The sequence below is a fragment of the Triticum dicoccoides genome, chromosome 5B (assembly GCF_002162155.2).
Source record: "Triticum dicoccoides isolate Atlit2015 ecotype Zavitan chromosome 5B, WEW_v2.0, whole genome shotgun sequence".
NCBI lineage: Eukaryota > Viridiplantae > Streptophyta > Magnoliopsida > Poales > Poaceae > Triticum > Triticum dicoccoides.
The window spans coordinates 196,197,053-196,216,278 of NC_041389.1; positions in this window are offsets into that span (position 1 = coordinate 196,197,053).

The window sequence follows — 19,226 nt, forward strand, 5'->3', positions numbered from 1 at the left end:
ACAACAATTCCGGAAACTCCTCATAAGCATAAATTAGGTTTGGTACTGTTCTGCCCTAAACACAATTTTTGAGTTGTTTAAAATGCAAATAAAGGTCACCATGATAAACTAGGCAAAATTCTACCCCATTTACATATAAAGTTTATTTAAATCGGAGCTACGGTTATTTAGTTATGAATTAAATTATTTTAACATGGCATAGGAGCAAATTAATGCAAACAACATTTTTAACATTTTGAACATGAATGAAAGTTGGATATTATGAAACTAGATGAAAATCTAAGCAAGTTTCATATATAAATTATTTACATATGACGCACGGATAATGAGTTATTATATGCATGAACATGGAGGGGTTTTCTGTAAATCAGTAAAATCACTGAATAATAGGCAAATTCGCAGACGCTAAAAAAAACACAGTATGGGCCGAAACTGGCTGGGCCAGCAGTGCACAGGGAAATGGATCTGGGGGCTGCTCACCCTTGGGCCTTGGCCCGTTCGGTGGAGGAGGCTGAGGCAGGCCGGAAGGGGGGCGCGCTGGGTGCTGTGGCTGGGCCTTGGCGGATCGGGCCTACGCACGAGGATGAGGCGCCGGTGTCGTTCTCCTCGTGCCTGAGGCGCACGGGCAAGATGCAGGGGACGGCGGTGCCCGAAGTCAACGGCGGGGCAGCAGCAACTCCGGCCGGTGAGGGCAGCGGGAAGGACCGGAGAGGGCGGATCTGGTCCCGGGAAACCCATTCCCGGTGGCGGCAGCGGCAGTGGGATCCCAGGGCGGCGGCGCGAGCAACTCCGACGGCGGCAACGACGGGTACCTGCGAGAGGAAAGGTCGGCGGGGTGAGAGGGAGATGGAACCAAGGGAGAAGGGAGAGATGGAAGGGCAGGGCGACGGGGTAGGCCTCGAGGTCAACGGCGGTGGCTCGCCGGAGGGCGCGGAGGGCGGCGGAATCGGGCGAGCAGGAGGGGAACTCCCGATCCAGATCGAGCAGAGCGCTCGGGAGCGGCGGCGAACGGGGCTGCGGGCTCATCGGGTCCGGATCGGCCCGGGGCGGGCCGGATGCGGGCTTCTACGGGCCTCGGCGGCGGGGAGGAGCGGGGTGAGGTGGCGATGCCACATGGCGGCGGGGCAGTGGCTGGAGACGGCCAAGGGGCGACGTGGCGCGCGTGGATTGGTCCGGGGCGCGCCGGCGGCGGCGCCAAGTGGTGGGCTGCGGCTGGCGGCGGCGGAACCGAGGTGGGAGGTGGCTGGCTGCGCGGAAATTGAGGGAGGAGGTTGGTGGAGGCCAAAAATGGCATGGGGGGCGTCTATATATAGAAAGGAGCTAGGGTTTGAGGGTTTGGGGCCGCTTTTGGACCGTACGATCGCGATCGTGCGGCTCTGGTCAGAGGGGGAGGTTAGAGGGCTGCGGGAGGGATTAGTGGGCTGTGTAGAGACCATGGGCTGCAGGAGAGAAGAGGGAGAGAGGCCCGGCAACGGTTTTCGAAGACCGAAAACACCCGACGAATATACCGACTATATCGCGGTTATATATTTAACGGTTGGGCAGTCAAACGAACTCCGAATGCGACGAAATTTGGCAGGCGGCCTGTCTACACTATAATAAGACCGCACACCAAGTTCCATCCCATTCCGAGAACATTTTTCGGCCACTTATAAAATAATATTTCGGGGGTGCCGCGGGCGCGTGCGAGTGTGGTCTGGACACCGAACGGACAACGGAGAGAACCAGGAGGAACCCGAACGGATGCAAGTTTTGAAAAACATGCGGATGAAATGCAGATGATGACATGGCAAAATGCAACACGCAAGCAAATGACATGGCAATGGCGGCGAATAACTGGCGGACACCTGGCGCATCGGATCCGGGGCGTTACAACACTCCACCACTACGAGAGGATCTCGTCCCGAGATCTAGGATTGCACCGGAGGGAAAAGGGAGAGGAGAGGTAAAACAAAGTTGCTTCTTTGACGAACGAGTGAAACCATGAACCTTGAGAGGTTGAGCAATTTAAAAGAAAGGATACAACAGAGATGAACAAGATTGCAAACAATCCGTTAGAAAAGAGGAACAAGGAACACTACGAGGACTTGAAGGTTGCAAAGACATGAATCAAGAGTTTAATGGACAAGATAGAATTCGAAACCACTCCGGTTAAAACAAGATGATAGGGGAAGAATTCGGTCAGCACTCCGGTTGAACATGGAAGGAATAGAACATGAACTTGAGAAGATGGGATGATACTTGATGAAATCAACAACATACTGCCTCCGGAACTATTGAAAGAATGGCACAATGGGTAAGAAGGATTTCAGATAGCACTCAAGTTGAAAATAGAGGCAAAACTTGATAAGATGAAAGAACTTGAACAAAGGGGCACAATACTCCGGTTAAGCAAGATAGGGAAGGAATAAGAGTGACATAATTTGGACAGCACTCCGTCTGTAAATGGAAGGAATTGAACTTGACAAAATGAGAGGATACTTGAAAAGAGGACACAACACTCCAGTTAAAAGGATAGGCATGAAAAGGACATGATCTTAGGCAAACGAGATGATGGGTTGAGAAGAGCAACATCAGTAGACCTCCAGGAGAAAGAATAGAAGGTAGATCGTCGGAGCAAAAGAACGGAGAAGAAAAATGGCAAACTTCTGCCACAAGTGAGCTTGAAAAGACATCCTTAGGATAAGGGTCGAATGGAGTTGTTGGAACACTAACAACGGAAAGAATAAGCTCGATAAGTTCTTATAGATTGCATCTCAAATTATGAGGTGACAACCTGCCACTCACGGCAAAGAATTGGATTGATAAGAACAAGGAGACGAGAAACTTATCGCCGGAAGGATATATGAAGAACTTGGATCATATATGAGCACAATAGATAGCAGCAGTCCTTAGGGATGGCTTTAGGTGAAATATGACACAAGATAACTCCAACAACGAGGTTGATGGATTTAAAAATAACTCATGCTTAACAACATGTGAATCATGGAACATGAACTCAAATTATCAAGAATGACATAATACCACCTCCAAAATATGGTAGAAAGATTTGCACTCCGAATTACCATATGAAGAAAGCTTTTGCTCCTTAGGAAAGAATCTCGATGAAAACTTTGAGAAGGGAATTAAATCCTTGATGAACTATCATGTAGAACCTCCATGAAGAACTCCGGTAAACAAAAGGAATGAAAAGAAAGAGAAATTGAAAACACAAGGTGAATCCTTGCAATGATTTAGATGGATCTCCGTGATAATTAGAGCTTGGAACTCCGGGAAAAAAAGATGAGCAACTCGACTGAGAATGTGATACGATGAACCACTCCGGAAAAGAAATTGAATAAACTTGATGAAACAAGAATAAGAATTATGTTATGTCTATCCTTCACCAATTAAATTGATGACAATCAACGGATTTGGCATACTTCTTATTCTCGTAGAAAGGATTAAAAGAGATATATCAAAACTTGAGAAGGTCTTCAACGAACCACCGGTAGGATTGGAACAACAAATGAATTGATATGATGAACAAGGAAGAGAGATCTTGAAAGAACCACCGTAAGAATTGAAAATGATCGAAGTAGGGGTGCATCACCGGTAAGAATTAGCAAATGAACGAAGGTGCTTGAGAGGATTTAGATACATGAGAGCGCAGAGATCACAAGCTGATTAGAGATCACTTGATGCACCGGTAAAATTGGAGAGTGATAACTGAAAGCTGAGAATGAATAATCCCGAAATAATGGCCTTCAGAGAATCAAACTGAAAAGACTCCTGAATTTGCACCGGATGGATAAAAAGAATATCTCACAATCGCAAATAATTATGAGAGGATGGCAACAAGCTAGAATCACGAATCTCTGAGAGAGCGGATAGATATGGAGGAAAAGTCTTCATCGGTCTTCAATATCTGAGAATGACGATGAGAAACACCACCAAGAATTATTTAGACACTCCGGAAGAATCCAAACGAAGAGGTTGAGCCAACGGTGAAGAGAATTTGAAAGATCTTGGAGAAAACATTTGACTGATGATAACTCATTCTTATGTCAAACTTGGAGAAGAATTTAGGATAGCTCTGGGAAAATAGAAGAGTCAGGTAAGATCCTGGAAAAAGACCTGTGGGTTAGGGCCCACTCAAAAGAAAACACCGTTGAACGATTTAAAAGAGAGGCTGCACCGGTTGAGTTAAATGGCTTAAATGAGGGAACATCCTCGAAAGAACTTGAACGAAAGTAGAGTGGAAACACGAATCTTTGAGATATCTTGAGCACTCCGGAACAATAGAATAGCGAGAAATGAATAAATATGAGGAGCACCGTCAAGAGAAGGTATTTGAAACGAGAAAAAGGGGATATAATCGACAAATCTTGACTTGAATCCACCGGAGAAGAGAAAAGACAAAGAATGATAACTTGAAGCTCCGTTATGATCTTCATGAGAATCACCGGATAAGAATATTGACGGAAAAGAATAGAGAGATTTCCACCAATAAAATAGATACTTGATTAAAATAAATGCGTCCTTGAAGAAAAAGGGGTGGGAGGGCGGGAAAACAAAAACAACTTGGGACGGATGAAACAAACACCATTGAGAAAACTGAGAGGTGATCTTGCGAATGTTGAAATGATCGGATCCACTTGAAGAGAAAGACGCTGGTTGAAAAGGATTGACATGACAATCTCGATTGTCGAGAAGGATTGGTATTCACATCGGAGTATGAGAACACCATTTCGGAAAGGTATGGAATCAACATTTGACTTCGAAGCAACTCGAATACCACAACTCAAAACAAAACAAAGGATTGGCTTGCGAATAAGCCGGAACAAACATATGATAGAGATTTCGTCCGAAGTTTTCGTGGTGGGGCCTACACGGGCTCGATCGTACAGCACCATCATGTACAAGGCAGTGCACATGACATACGAAGCATCCCCGAGTCGGCATAGCCAAGGACTCTTTAAGACACAACGAGACCACTGTAAAACCAACCGTGAATAGGCGGACCACTAGACGTCGAACCCCAATTTCATATCATACATCCGTCGCAAAGATATCCTAAGAGCTACTTGAATTCCCACCTATGAAACTCCCGAAATTTTCCGGTTATGCAATCAGGTGTTGGGGATACAGGGGAAGCATAATATCTCACCCAAACTAGCAAATCCTACATCCAGCTGTATCCATCCTTCAACACATAACCAAGAAACCTTCGGAAATCATCTACCTCAACCTTCGAAAAGCATCCGTTATACGAGTCATGGCAATACTCCCGTACTCACCTCAGTACTGGGTTATCGGGGTTATCTCACCAACAACTGCATAAAAGAGATTTTCGATGTCGGCGTACTAAACTCAGGTATTCCAGAACTGCAACAATAAAATTATGACGACAACACCTCAGAGCTCAACTCCCCGGGACACTTCCACTAAACCCCTGACAGGAGGCACCAAGACAATGTTCTCATCATAAAACCATCGGAACGATTCCAAGATACCCGCGTGATCCTAAAATTTTTTTTAGTGAAATTTGAGAAGAGAAGAGTCAAAACTCTACGTCAGGATGCCTCGCAAGAGTGACGAAGGGACTGAGGAGTAAAAAGAATTCCTAACTCTCCGATATATATAATCCTAAATGACTCAAAACATTTTTCTAGACACAACTCGGCCGCTAAAAACGATCAAGCAGTGGGGCTCCTAAGGTCGGGGAAGGCTCTGATTACCAACTTGTAACGCCCTCGATGCGACTATATCTCCCACGTGTCGAGGCACGACTTAGAGGCATAATCGCATTGAAGGCATATGTCGCAAGTGAGGTAATCTTCACACAACCCATGTAATATAATAAGGAAAGGGATACATAGTTGGCTTACAATCGCCACTTCACACAATTACATGAATAAAGCATTACATCAACCAAATACAATCAGGGCCCGACTACGGAACCAAAATAAAAGAAGAACCCCAAATGCGACAAAGGTCCCCGATCGACCCCAACTGGGCTCCAATACTGATCAACTAAAACGAAACAACACAAAGGGCAAGATCTTCTTCGAGCTCCTCCTGAGCTTGGTTGCGTCATCTGCACAGACTCATCGGCACCTACAAGCTGGTTTTGGAAGTATCTGTGAGCCACGGGGACTCAGCAATCTCGCACCCGCGAGATCAAGACTATTTAAGCTTATGGGTAAGGTAAGGTATGAGGTGGAGCTGCAGCAAGCGACTAGCATATATGGTGGCTAACATACGCAAATGAGAGCGAGAAGAGAAGGCATAGCACGGTCGATAAAAGTATGATCAAGAAGTGATCCTATAGCAACCTACGTCAAGCATAACTCCAACACCGTGTTCACTTCCCGGACTTCGCCGGAAAGAGACCATCACGGTTACACACACGGTTGATGTATTTTAATTAAGGTCAACTTCAGGTTTTCTACAACCGGACGTTAACAAATTCCCATCTGCCCATAACCGCGGGCACGGCTTTCGAAAGATAATACCCTGCAGGGGTGTCCCAACTTAGCCCATCACAAGCTCTCGCGGTCAACGAAGGAATAGACCTCCACCCGAGACATTCCGATCAGACTCGGTATCCCGGTACAACAAGACATTTCGACAGGGTAAAACTAAACCAGCAACACCGCCCGAATGTGCCGACAAATCCCGATAGGAGCTGCACATATCTCTTTCTCAGGGCACACTCAGATGAGACTAGCTACGAGTAAAACCAACCCTCAAGTTTCCCCGAGGTGGCCCCGCAGGCAGCTCAGTTCGGACCAACACTCAGAGGAGCACTGGCCCGGGGGGGTTAAAATAAAGATGACCCTCGGGCTGGCCGACCCAAGGGAAAGAAAAGGCTAGGTGGCGAATGGTAAAACCAATGTTGGGCATTGCTGGAAGAGCTTTACTTAAGGCGAACTGTCAAGGGGTTCCCATTATAGCCCAACCGCGTAAGGGACGCAAAATCCGGGAACATAACACCGATATGACGGAAACTAGGGCGGCAAGAGTGGAACAAAACACCAGGCATAAGGCCGAGCCTTCCACCCTTTACCAAGTATATAGATGCATTAATTAAATAAGATATATTGTGATATCCCAACAAGTAAACATGTTCCAACAAGGAACAACATCTCCATGTTCCAACAAGGAAAAACTTCAATCTTCACCTGCAACTAACAATGCTATAAGAGGGGCTGAGCAAAGCGGTAACATAGCCAATCAACGGTTTGCTAGGACATGGTGGGTTAGAGGTTTGTCATGGCAATTTGGGAGGCTGACAAGCAAATGGTAGGCATCGTAGCATTGGCATGGCAAAAGAGCGAGCAAACTAGCATAGCAAAGATAGTAGTGATTTCGAGGGTATGATCATCTTGCCTGAAATCCCGCAAGGAAGAAGAACGAGTCCATGAAGAAGACAAACGGACGTAGACGAACGAATCCTCACAACACGACGTTATCAGAACCAACCCGAAGAAGCAACACCGGAAAAGAAGCACACAACATAGTAAACAAACATCACATAAACATGGCATGATGCGCAATCAAGTATGATGCATGTCCGGTTTAATGAGGCATGGCATGGCAAAGAGCACAAGCAACCCTACAAATTAAGTGGAGCTCAATATGCAACGAGTTGCATATTGACGAAACACCACGACAATTATTTAGTTCTCTCTCGGTTACGTACTCAACAATATTAAATGTTGGTTAACATGGCAAGAGGGTGAAGCAAAGTAAAACTACCTATCTAGTCAAGTTTAAATGAGGCCGGAAGCAACGAACAACAATTCCGGAAACTCCTCATAAGCATAAATTAGGTTTGGTACTGTTCTGCCCTAAACACAATTTTTGAGTTGTTTAAAATGCAAATAAAGGTCACCATGATAAACTAGGCAAAATTCTACCCCATTTACATATAAAGTTTATTTAAATCGGAGCTACGGTTATTTAGTTATGAATTAAATTATTTTAACATGGCATAGGAGCAAATTAATGCAAACAACATTTTTAACATTTTGAACATGAATGAAAGTTGGATATTATGAAACTAGATGAAAATCTAAGCAAGTTTCATATATAAATTATTTACATATGACGCACGGATAATGAGTTATTATATGCATGAACATGGAGGGGTTTTCTGTAAATCAGTAAAATCACTGAATAATAGGCAAATTCGCAGACGCTAAAAAAAACACAGTATGGGCCGAAACTGGCTGGGCCAGCAGTGCACAGGGAAATGGATCTGGGGGCTGCTCACCCTTGGGCCTTGGCCCATTCGGTGGAGGAGGCTGAGGCAGGCCGGAAGGGGGGCGCGCTGGGTGTTGTGGCTGGGCCTTGGCGGATCGGGCCTACGCACGAGGATGAGGCGCCGGTGTCGTTCTCCTCGTGCCTGAGGCGCACGGGCAAGATGCAGGGGACGGCGGCTCCCGAAGTCAACGGCGGGGCAGCAGCAACTCCGGCCGGTGAGGGCAGCGGGAAGGACCGGAGAGGGCGGATCTGGTCCCGGGAAACCCATTCCCGGTGGCGGCAGCGGCAGTGGGATCCCAGGGCGGCGGCGCGAGCAACTCCGACGGCGGCAACGACGGGTACCTGCAAGAGGAAAGGTCGGCGGGGTGAGAGGGAGATGGAACCAAGGGAGAAGGGAGAGATGGAAGGGCAGGGCGACGGGGTAGGCCTCGAGGTCAACGGCGGTGGCTCGCCGGAGGGCGCGGAGGGCGGCGGAATCGGGCGAGCAGGAGGGGAACTCCCGATCCAGATCGAGCAGAGCGCTCGGGAGCGGCGGCGAACGGGGCTGCGGGCTCATCGGGTCCGGATCGGCCCGGGGCGGGCCGGATGCGGGCTTCTACGGGCCTCGTGGCGGGGAGGAGCGGGGTGAGGTGGCGATGCCACATGGCGGCGGGGCAGTGGCTGGAGACGGCCAAGGGGCGACGTGGCGCGCGTGGATTGGTCCGGAGCGCGCCGGCGGCGGCGCCAAGTGGCGGGCTGCGGCTGGCGGCGGCGGAACCGAGGTGGGAGGTGGCTGGCTGCGCGGAAATTGAGGGAGGAGGTTGGTGGAGGCCAAAAATGGCATGGGGGGCGTCTATATATAGAAAGGAGCTAGGGTTTGAGGGTTTGGGGCCGCTTTTGGACCGTACGATCGCGATCGTGCGGCTCTGGTCAGAGGGGGAGGTTAGAGGGCTGCGGGAGGGATTAGTGGGCTGTGTAGAGACCATGGGCTGCAGGAGAGAAGAGGGAGAGAGGCCCGGCAACGGTTTTCGAAGACCGAAAACACCCGACGAATATACCGACTATATCGCGGTTATATATTTAACGGTTGGGCAGTCAAACGAACTCCGAATGCGACGAAATTTGGCAGACAGCCTGTCTACACTATAATAAGACCGCACACCAAGTTCCATCCCATTCCGAGAACATTTTTCGGCCACTTATAAAATAATATTTCGGGGGTGCCGCGGGCGCGTGCGAGTGTGGTCTGGACACCGAACGGACAACGGAGAGAACCAGGAGGAACCTGAACGGATGCAAGTTTTGAAAAACATGCGGATGAAATGCAGATGATGACATGGCAAAATGCAACACGCAAGCAAATGACATGGCAATGGCGGCGAATAACTGGCGGACACCTGGCGCATCGGATCCAGGGCGTTACAATAACAAGATGGGGTTTATATCATATTGCATGTGTTTATCCCTCTACATCATGTCATCTTGCTTAATGCGTTACTCTTTTCTTATGAACTTAATACTCTAGATGCAGGCAGGAGTCGGTCGATGTGTGGAGTAATAGTAGTAGATGCAGGCAGGAGTCGGTCTACTTGTTATGGACGTGATGCCTATATACATGATCATGCCTAGACAATCTCATAACTATGCGCTTTTCTATCAATTTCTCGATAGTAATTTGTTCACCCACCGTAATACTTATGCTATCTCGAGAGAAGCCTCTAGTGAAACCTATGGCCCCGGGGTCTATCTCTTCTCATATTTGCTTTCAATCTACTTTATTTGCATCTTTACTTTTTGCATCTATATTACAAAATACCAAAAATATATTTATCTTATCGTACTATCTTTATTAGATCTCACTTTCGCAAGTGGCCGTGAAGGGATTGACAACCCCTTTATTGCGTTGGTTGCGAGTTCTCAGTTTGTTTGTGTAGGTGTGTGGGACTTTTGAGGAGCCTCCTACTGGATTGATACCTTGGTTCTCAAAACTGAGGGAAATACTTATGCTACACTTTGCTGCATCACCCTCTCCTCTTCGAGGCAAACCAACGCAATCTCAAGACGTAGCAAGCCTCCACGATATTTATGTTCATGGTGATTTATATCCTACTCATGCTTGCACTCAGTGTTGATTAATTTTAATGCATGTTCATGACTGTTGTCGCTCTCCAGTTGGTCGCTCCCCAGTCTCTTTCTAGCCTTCACTTGTACTAAGCGGGAATACTGCTTGTGCATCCACTTCCATAAACCCCAAAGTTATTCCATATGAGTCCACCATACCTTCCTATATGCGGTATCTACCTGCCGTTCCAAGTAAATTTGTATGTGCCAAACTCTAAACCTTCAAATGAAATTCTATTTTGTATGCTCGAACAGCTCATGTATCAACTAGGGTTGTCTATATCTTCCATGCTAGGTGGGTTATTCTCACGAGGAGTAGACTCCACTTCTCACTCATGAGAAAATTGCTGGTCACCGGGATGCCCAGTCCCATGCTCAAACCAAATCAAAATAATTGCAAACAAAACTCCCCCAGGATTGTTGTTAGTTGGAGGCACCCTTTGTTTTGGGCAAGCCATGGATTGATGCTTGTTGGAGGTGGGGGAGTATAAAACTTTACCATTCTATTTGGGAACCGCCTATAATGTGTGTAGCATGGAAGATATCGAGATCTCTTGGTTGTTATGTTGACAATGAAAGTATGCCACCCAAAATATTATTTATCTCTGTTTCAAAACTCGAGCTCTAGCACCTCTACAAATCCCTGCTTCCCTCTGCGAAGGGCCTATCTATTTACTTTTATGTTGAGTCATCACCCTCTTATTAAAAAGCACCAGCTGGAGAGCACCGTTGTCATTTGCATGAATTACTATTAGTTTACATTGGGTATGACTGTGACTGGATCTCTTTTACCATGAATTACAATGTTTAGTTAGTCCTTGATCTTCAAACGTGCTCTGCATTTATGTTTTGCGGTCTCAGAAAGGGCTAGCGAGATACCATCTTGTTATATCATATTATGATTGTTTTGAGAAAGTGTTGTCATCCGAGATTTATTATTATTGCTCGCTAGTTGATTATGCCATTGATATGACTAAACATGAGACCTAAGTGTTATTGTGAATATGGTTAGTTCATAATCTTTGTTGAAAACTTGAATGTTGGCTTTACAAATTTGCAACAACAAGAGCAAACAGAATTTGTAAAAGTTTTTCTTTATCACTTTCAGTTTGTCAACTGAATTGCTTGAGGACAAGCAAAGGTTTAAGTTTGGGGGAGTTGATACGTCTCCATCTTATCTACTTTTCCAAACACTTTTGCCCTTGTTTTGGACTCTGACTTGCATGATTTGAATGGAACTAACCCGGACTGACGTTGTTTTTAGAAGAATTGCCATGGTGTTATTTTTGTGCAGAAATAAAAGTTCTCAGAATGACCTGAAACTTCACAGAGAATATTTTTGGAATTAACAAAAAATACTGGCGAAAGAATCAAGGCTAGGGGGCCCACACCCTGTCCACGAGGGTAGGGGCACGCCCTACCCCTCTGGGCGCGCCCCCCTGCCTCGTGGGCTCCCTGATGCTCCACCGACCTCAACTCCAACTCTATATATTCACGTTTGGGGAGAAAAAAAACAGAGAGAAGGATTCATCGTATTTTACGATTCGGAGCCGCCGCCAAGCCCTAATCTCTCTCGGGAGGGCTGATCTGGAGTCCGTTCGGGGCTTCGGAGAGGGGAATCCTTCGCCGTCGTCATCATCAACCATCATCCATCACCAATTTCATGATGCTCACAGTCGTGCCTGAGTAATTCCATCGTAGGCTTGCTAGATGGTGATCGGTTGGATGAGATTTACCATGTAATCGAGTTAGTTTTGTTAGGGTTTGGTCCCTAGTATCCATTATGTTCTGAGATTGATGTTGCTATGAGTTTGCTATGCTTAATGCTTGTCACTAGGGCCCGAGTGCCATGATTTCAGATCTGAACCCATTATGTTTTCATGAATGTGAGTTCTTGATCCTATCTTGCAAGTCTATAGTCACCTATTATGTGTTATGATCCGTTAACCTCGAAGTGACAATAATCGGGATACTTACCGGTGATGACCGTAGTTTGAGGAGTTAATTTATTCACTAAGTGTTAATGCTTTGGTCCGGTACTCTATTAAAAGGAGGCCTTACTATCCCTTAGTTCCCAATAGGACCCCGCTGCCACAGGAGGGTAGGACAAAAGATGTCATGCAAGTTCTTTTCCATAAGCACGTATGACTATATTCGGAATACATGCCTACATTACATTGATGAACTGGAGCTAGTTCCGTGTCACCCTATGTTATAACTATTGCATGAGGAATCGCATCCGACATAATTATCCATCACTGATCCAATGCCTACGAGCTTTTCACATATTTCTCTTTGCTTATTTACTTTACCGTTGCCACTGTTACAGTTACTACAAAACTGCTACTGCTACTTTTGCCACTGTTACCGTTACTTCCATATTACTCTGCTACTAAATACTTTGTTGCAGATATTAAGTTATCCAGGTGTGGTTGAATTGACAACTCAACTGCTAATACTTGCGAATATTCTTTGGCTCCCCTTGTGTCGAATGAATAAATTTGGGTTGAATACTCTACCCTCGAAAACTGTCGTGATCCCCTATACTTGTGGGTTATCACATCTCATCGGAAGACGGGACACCTTTGCCTCTATCACAAGATGATGCTACGCTCCTTGAGGAAGATCATCTTCAGGCTGCTGTGCGGGCCGCTTGCTACCAGCAAGCCTTGCGCTACTACCATAGCCGCAAGGTTCATGCCCGAAGCCTTGAGGAAGGTGACCTTGTTCTTCGGCAGATTCAATCCGCCAAGAGTTCAAACAAGTTGACGCCAAAGTGGGAAGGCCCTTATCGAGTAATACGAGTCACCAGGCCCGGCGCAGTCCGTCTAGAGACCGAAGATGGCATTCCGGTGAGCAACTCCTAGAATACCGAGCATCTTCGCAAGTTTTACCCATAAGACGCGGTTGTCGGGAGCCCCGGCAACCCCCTTTTGTACTAGACTTGCTGGCAAGGCATGTAACCTTATGTACAGAGCCAGGCACAGACCTTGTGCGCAGTCAAATAACCTTTAGTATGTACATTTTCCTGTTGATTTCCATGTTTATGTACATACTGTTGGGGATCGTTGCAGAAATTAAAAAAATTCTACGCATCACCAAGATCAATCTATGGAGTAACTAGCAACGAGAGAGAGGGGAGTGCATCTTCACACCCTTGAAGATTGCGAGTCGGAAGCGTTGCAAGAACGTGGATGAAGGAGTCGTACTCGAAGCGATTAAGATCGCGGTGGACTCCGATCTAAGCGCCGAACAACGGCACCTCTGCGTTCAACACACGTGCAGCCCGGTGACGTCTCCCGCGCCTTGATCTAGCAAGGAGGAGGGAGAGGTTGAGGAAGAGGGCTCCAGCAACAGCACGACAGCGTGGTGGTGATGGAGCGGCAGTTCTCCGGCAGGGCTTCGCCAAGCTCTTGCGGAGGAGGAGAGATGTTGGGGAGGGGAGGGGTTGCGCCTTGTATGTTGTGTTGCAGCCCTCCCCTCGCCCCTCTATTTATAGGGAGAAGGGGGAAGGGGGCCGGGCCCCTCCAAATGAGATCTAGAGGGGGGCGGCGGCCAAGGGGAGGGGGCTTGCCCCCCAAGCAAGGGGGGCGCCCCCTTTAGGGTTCCCCCTCCCCAACCCTAGGCGCATGGGCCCAAGGAGGGGTGGCGCCCAGCCCTCCAAGGGGCTGGTTCCCTTCCCTCTACAGCCATATGAGGCCCTCCGGGACAGGTGGCCCCTCCCAGTGGACCCCCGGAACTCCTCCAGTGGCCCCGGTACAATACCGGTATGCCCCCGAACATTTCCGGTGACCGTATGACAACTTCCCATATATAAATCTTCACCTCCGGACCATTCCGAAACTCCTCGTGACGTCCGTAACTCATCCGGGACTCAGAACAACATTCGGTAATCACATACAAATCTTCCTAATAACCCTAGCATCATCGAACCTTAAGTGTGTAGACCCTATGGGTTCGGGAATCATGCAGACATGACCGAGACAGCTCTCCGGCCAATAACCAACAGTGGGATCTGGATACCCATGTTGGCTCCCACATGTTACACGATTATCTTATCGGATGAACAACGATGTCGAGGATTCAAGCAATCCCGTATACAATTCCCTTTGTCAATCGGTATGTTACTTGCCCGAGATTCGATCGTCGGTATCCTAACACCTAGTTCAATCTCGTTACTGGCAAGTCACTTTACTCGATCCGTAATGCATGATCCCGTGACCAACCACTTGGTCACTTTGAGCTCATTATGATGATGCATTACCGAGTGGGCCCAGAGATACCTCTCTGTCATACGGAGTGACAAATCCCAGTCTCGATTTGTGCTAACCCAACAAACACTTTCGGAGATACCTGTAGAGCACCTTTATAGTCATCCAGTTACGTTGTGACGTTTGGTACACCCAAAGCACTCCTACGGTATCCGGGAGTGACACAATCTCATGGTCTAAGGAAATGATACTTGACATTAGAAAAGCTCTAGCAAACGAACTACATAATCTTGTGCTATGCTTAGGATTGGGTCTTGTCCATCACATCATTCTCCTAATGACGTGATCCCGTTATCAATGACATCCAATGTCCATAGTCAGGAAACCATGACCATCTGTTGATCAACGAGCTAGTCAACTAGAGGCTCACTAGGGACATGGTGTGGTCTATGTATTCACACATGTATTACGGTTTCCGATCAATACAATTATAGCATGAACAATAGACAATTATCATGAACAAGGAAATATAATAATAACCATTTTATTATTGCCTCTAGGGCATATTGAATCACCGGTATCGGTATCAAATACCCAGGAGCTACGACGAGTACTGGTAAGGTACACATCAATAACATGTATATCACATATACCTTTGGTTTTGCCGGCCTTCTTGTCCGCTAAGTACTTGGGGCAGTTCCGCTTCCAGTGTCTGCTTCCCTTGCAATAAAAGCACTCAGTCTCAGGCTTGGGTCCATTGCTTAACTTCTTCCTGGCAACTGGCTTACCAGGCGCGGCAACTTCCTTGCCGTCCTTCTTGAAGTTCTTCTTTCCTTTGACTTTCTTGAACTTAGTGGTTTTATTCACCATCAACACTTGATGTTCCTTTTTGATTTCCACCTCCGCTGATTTCAGCATTGAATATACTTTAGGAATGGTTTTCTCCATCCCCTGCATATTGAAGTTCATCACAAAGATCTTGTAGCTCGGTGGAAGCGACTGAAGGATTCTGTCAATGATCGCGTCATCCGGGAGATTAACTCCCAGCTGAGACAAGCAGTTGTGCAACCCAGACATTTTGAGTATGTGCTCGCTGACGGAACTATTTTCCTCCATCTTACAACTATAGAACTTGTCGGAGACTTCATATCTCTCGACCCAGGCATGAGCTTGGAAAACCATTCTCAGCTCTTGGAACATCTCATATGCTCTGTGCTGCTCGAAACACTTTTGGAGCCCCGGTTCTAAGCTGTAAAGCATGCCGCACTAAACCAGGGAGTAATCGTCAACACGCGACTGCCAAGCTTTCATAACGTCTTGGTTCACTGGGACAGGTGCTTCAGCTAGCGGTGCTTCAAGGACATATGCTTTCTTGGCAGCTATGAGGATGATCCTCAAGTTCCGGACCCAGTCCGAATAGTTGCTACCATCATCTTTCAGCTTGGTTTTCTCTAGGAACGCGTTGAAGTTGAGGACAACATTCGTGTGGGCCATCTGATCTACAAGACATATTGTAAAGATTTTTAGACTAAGTTCATGATAATTAAGTTCATCTAATCAAATTATTTTATGAACTCCCACTCAGATAGACATCCCTCTAGTCATCTAAGTGATACACGATCTGAGTCAACTAGGCCATGTCTGATCATCACGTGAGACGGACTAGTCATCATCGGTGAACATCTTCATGTTGATCGTATCTTCTATATGACTCGTGTTCGACCTTTCGGTCTCTTGTGTTCCGAGGCCATGTCTGTACATGCTAGGCTCGTCAAGTCAACCTAAGTGTTTTTGCATGTGTAAATCTAGCTTACACCCGTTGTATGTGAACGTTAGAATCTATCACACCCGATCATCACGTGGTGCTTCGAAACAACGAACTTTCGCAACGGCGCACAGTTAGGGGGAACACTTTCTTGAAATTATTATGAGGGGTCATCTTGTTAATGCTACCGTCGTTCTAAGCAAATAAGATGCAAAAACATGATAAACATCACATGCAATCAAATAGTGACATGATATGGCCAATATCATTTTGCTCCATTTGATATCCATCTTCGGGGCGCCATGATGATCATCGTCACCGGCATGACACCATGATCTCCATCATCATGATCTCCATCATCGTGTCTTCATGAAGTTGTCTCGCCAACTATTACTTCTACTACTATGGCTAACAGTTTAGCAATAAAGTAAAGTAATTACATGGCGTTATTCATTGACATGCAGGTCATACAATAAATTAAGACAACTCCTATGGCTCCTGCCGGTTGTCATACTCATCGACATGCAAGTCGTGATTCCTATTACAAGAACATGATCAATCTCATACATCACATATATATCATTCATCACATCCTTTTGGCCATATCACATCACACGGCATATGCTGCAAAAACAAGTTAGACGTCCTCTAATTGTTGTTGCAAGTTTTTATGTGGCTGCTATAGGTTTCTAGCAAGAACGTTTCTTATCTATGCAAAAACCACAACGTGATATGCCAATTTCTATTTACCCTTCATAAGGACCCTTTTCATCAAATCCGATCCAAATAAAGTGGGAGAGACAGACACCTGCTAGCCACCTTATGCAACTAGTGCATGTCAGTCGGTGGAACCTGTCTCACGTAAGCGTACGTGTAAGGTCGGTCCGGGCCGCTTCATCCCACGATGCCGCCGAAACAAGGTAAGACTAGTAGTGGCAAGTAAATTGACAATATTGACGCCCACAACAAATTTGTGTTCTACTCGTGCATAGAAACTACACATGGACCTAGCTCATGATGCCACTGTTGGGGATCGTTGCAGAAATTAAAAAATTTCTACGCATCACCAAGATCAATCTATGGAGTAACTAGCAACGAGAGAGAGGGGAGTGCATCTTCATACCCTTGAAGATCGCGAGTTGGAAGCGTTGCAAGAACGTGGATGAAGGAGTCATACTCGAAGCGATTCAGATCGCGGTGGACTCCGATCTAAGCGTCGAACAACGACACCTCCGCATTCAACACACGTGCAGCCCGGTGATGTCTCCTGTGCCTTGATCCAACAAGGAGGAGGGAGAGGTTGAGGAAGAGGGCTCCAGCAGCAGCACGACAGCGTGGTGGTGATGGAGCGGCAGTTCTCCGGCAGGGCTTCGCCAAGCTCTTGCGGAGGAGGAGAGGTGTTGGGGAGTGGAGGGGCTGCGCCTTGTATGTTGTGTTGCAGCCCTCCCCTCGCCCCTCTATTTATAGGGAGAAGGGGGAAGGGGGGCGGCCCCCTCTAGATGAGATCTAGAGGGGGGCGGCGGCCAAGGGGAGGGGGCTTGCCCCCCAAGCAAGGGGGGCGCCCCCTTTAGGGTTTCCCCTCCCCCAACCCTAGGCGCATGGGCCCAGGGGGGTGGCGCCCGGCCCTCCAAGGGGCTGGTTCCCTTCCCTCTACAGCCCATGAGGCCCTCCGGGACAGGTGGCCCCTCCCGGTGGACCCCCGGAACCCCTCCGGTGGCCCCGGTACAATACCGGTATGCCCCCGAACATTTTCGGTGACCGTATGACAACTTCCCTTATATAAATCTTCACCTCCGGACCATTCCGGAACTCCTCGTGACTTCTGGGATCTCATCCGGGACTCCGAACAACATTCGGTAATCACATACAAATCTTCCTAATAACCCTAGCGTCATTGAACCTTAAGTGTGTAGACCCTACGGGTTCGGGAATCATGCAGACATGACCGAGACAGCTCTCCGGCCAATAACCAACAGTGGGATCTGGATACCCATGTTGGCTCCCACATGTTCCACAATGATATTATCAGATGAACCACGATGTCAAGGATTCAAGCAATCCCGTATACAATTCCCTTTGTAAATCGGTATGTTACTTGCCCGAGATTCGATCGTCGGTATCCCAATACCTCGTTCAATCTCGTTACCGGCAAGTCACTTTACTCGATCCATAATGCATGATCCCGTGACCAACCACTTGGTCACTTTGAGCTCATTATGATGATGCATTACCGAGTGGGCCCAGAGATACCTCTCCGTCATACGGAGTGACAAATCCCAATCTCGATTCGTGCTAACCCAACAGACACTTTCGGAGATACCTGTAGAGCACCTTTATTGTCACCTAGTTACGTTGTGACATTTGGTACGCCCAAAGCACTCGTACAGTATCCGGGAGTTACACAATCTCATGGTCTAACGAAATGATACTTGACATTAGAAAAGCTCTAGCAAACGAACTACACGATCTTGTGCTAGGCTTAGGATTGGGTCTTGTCCATCACATCATTCTCCTAATGACGTGATCCTGTTATCAATGACATCCAATGTCCATAGTCAGGAAACCATGACCATCTGTTGATCAACGAGCTAGTCAACTAGAGGCTCACTAGGGACATGGTGTGGTCTATGTATTCACACATGTATTACGGTTTCCGATCAATACAATTATAGCATGAATAATAGACAATTATCATGAACAAGGAAACATAATAATAACCATTTTATTATTGCCTCTAGGGCAAATTTCCAACACATACGTATATGCATACTTGTCAGAGATATTGTACTGCCTTTGATTCCAGCAGATACTGATGGACCGTCAAGGTTCCATGCTCCTATCCTCTCTTCTTTCCAGCCGCAATAAAGACGCTCGGTCCCGCCGTTCCTTTCGTGGACTTG